The sequence below is a fragment of the Arachis ipaensis genome, chromosome B05, assembly GCF_000816755.2.
Source record: "Arachis ipaensis cultivar K30076 chromosome B05, Araip1.1, whole genome shotgun sequence".
Classification (NCBI taxonomy): Eukaryota; Viridiplantae; Streptophyta; class Magnoliopsida; order Fabales; family Fabaceae; genus Arachis; species Arachis ipaensis.
The window spans coordinates 123,690,703-123,693,594 of record NC_029789.2 but is presented as its reverse complement, the minus strand read 5'-3'; positions in this window follow the sequence as shown (position 1 = coordinate 123,693,594).

Genomic DNA, 2,892 nt, shown 5'->3' with positions numbered 1-2,892 from the left:
GAAGATTTTTATTTTTCTTTTTTTTATTAAATAAAAGAGTGATTACTATTATAAAATTAATAATTATAGAATTTTCAAACATTTTTTTTGTTTTTATTCTTCTTTTAGTTATTAACTTTATTTATTTTATTTTACAACTTCGTATATTTGTTCGAATTATGTGACTCTTGTTTTTAAAAATAAAGATAGTTCTATTAACAAATATTATTTTGAACAATTTTATTGAAGTTAAAAATTAAAAAAAATAGTAAAAAAAATTATATTATAATTTGACTATTTTTTATTTGTATTTGCTTTTTTAATTATTATGTTTTAGTTAATTTTAATGAATTTTATTTTTTTAAAAAAAAAGAGTCAAGCGGACTAGCCTGCCGATCCGCCAATCGGCCATAAAGCGGGGCGGGCTAGCATTTTAAACCCATTTTAGTTGGCGGAGCAGGCCGGCCCATCCCGTTTATGAGACGGACCTAGACAGTGCGGGGCGGGTTAGGGCGGGCCAGCCCGCTTTGCCACCCCCAGTTATATGTTAATTTAGGATTTAGAATTTGGTTATCATATGCTAATTTAAGATTTAGGATTAAGTTAATTTAGTATTTAGGATTTAGTTATGATACGATAATTTAAGATTTAAGATTAAGTTAATTTAGGATTTAGGATGTAGTTATATGTTAATCTAGGATTTAGGATTTGGTTATATGCTAATTGCATGCGTTAGAAGAATGAAATGTTAACTAGGTAGAGACTTCATGTTTAGGTTTGGATGGGTTTAGGCAATTGAAGATAAATCCCATTGTTAAATTCTATAATTAATAATTAGCATTTTCTATATGTCTATATCAAATATAATTGTATTAATTATATTAAGTTTTTGATTGATAGGTGATGAGCGGATATTTTATACGCCTTTTGCCATCATTTATATAGTTTTTAGTATGTTTTGTTTAAGTCTTATTAAGTTTTCATAGGTTTTAGTGCAAAATTCACATTTTTGGATTCTACTTTGAGTTTGTGTGTTTTTATGCAATTTCAGGTATTTTCTGGCTGAAATTGAGGAGTTAGAGTACAAGTCTGATTTAGAGGCAGAGAAAGCACTGCAGATGCTGTTAGGATCTGACCTCCTTGCACTCGAAAGAGCTTTTCTGGAGCTACAGAAGTCCAAATGGAGCGTTCTCAATGGATATGAAAAGCTAACATCCAGGGCTTTTCAGAAAAATGTATAATAATCCATACTTTGCTTCAGAATTGAAGGCCCAAAACTGGCGTTCAACGCCAGCCATCTGCCCTATTCTGGCGTCTAACGCCCAAGGGAGGAGAGACCATCGTCCAACACCCAAGAAGGGTCCCCTAGCCAGCATTCAACGCCCTAGAGCCCTTCTAGCACATGACTTACTCTGTAAACCCTGCTAAATTAGCGAATAATTAGTCAATAAATTAAATTTTAATAAAAAAAATTAGAAATGCAAATTTAATAGTAAAATAGGATAGAGCCAATTAAAATAAGAATTTTGACACTAATTTCAAAGAATTTGGCCCAAAATTGGGCCGAACGGGCCGAACCAGACAAACTAGGCCCAAAATGGGCCCAAAGCCCAATCTAAACCAGCCATACATGAACAAAAACAGCCCCTTCTCCTTTCATCCTTATTTTCACGCTGGAAACCTCTAAGAAAGGGGGAAGAACCTTGAAAGCTCCAAACCCTCACTCATATACTCAAATTCACGTAAGTTTTGATCCGGAGCTCCGATTGACGATCTGTTTGCAGCCACACGTTTGCGCCGTCGAGCTCTACAAAGCCCAGAACATTTTAAGGTGAGAAAGTCATATTTTCTTCCTTAATTCCTTCATTCTCAGTTTCAAAATTCATGAGCTATAATGTTAAAAATTGTTCAATTTTGATGTTTAGGCTCAAATTAACTTGAGAAAAACATCCGCCCTTGCTTGTGTGATGCTTGGATAAGGTGAAGATTCGAGAATCCTAGTTAATTTCTTGAATTTGGGTATTGGATATTAAATTAGTGTATGGATATGTGAACTTAGGTGTTTATGCACATATTGGAACTTGATTTTGGACAATTGAGGCTTGGTGGAGGATTGGTGTCAATGCTTTGGTAATTCTTGGACTTTTGGGGCTGTATTTGGCTTTGGATAATATGTGAAAAGCGGCCAAGGTATGGTTTAGGTTTCGCGCATTTAACATATAAGGTTTTGTGAAAACTTAGGCTAGAGCATTATAGGATAAGTTGAAATGGTTACATGTTTTAAATGGTGAGTTTTATGAGGTTAATGGATAAGTGGATGTGAATTTAAGTTGAAGAATATGGTTAGTAAGTGATGCTTTTTGAGATTTGGTTGTTGATTGAATGTGTACGTATATGTATATTAGTATGAAGATGATGGATGAAGGAATCATGATTATGGCAAAGTAGAAACATGGTATGTTTTGGGATTTGTTGGTAATGATTTGATGATATGAGTATGTATAGTAATATGTTAGTTTGTGGTATATTAGGTTGGCTGGAAATGAGTTCTTGGAGGGAAAAATATGGTTTTGGCAAAAATAAGATTTGGGGTGTTATTTGGTAAAAAGTGAATTTTAATGAACTTTGAAAGTCCATAACTTGCTCCTCAAATTTTGAACGTAAATGAAGTTTGTTTAAAATTAAAGGGAGTTTGATAAGCTTGAAATCGGTATAAAGTTTGCTGAAAACCGAATTTTGTAGAGGAAGTTATGGAAGCCGAAAATTTGGGGTAAAAAACTGAAGTTTTAAATGTTGCAGCAGAACCAGCTTTTTTGGTGTGTGCCTGATGTGGGCAGAAATTGGCGAGTTAAGAATGATTATAAAATATGCGTTGCAAGTATAGTTCTCAACCAACCAGAAGTCGGCTTATCA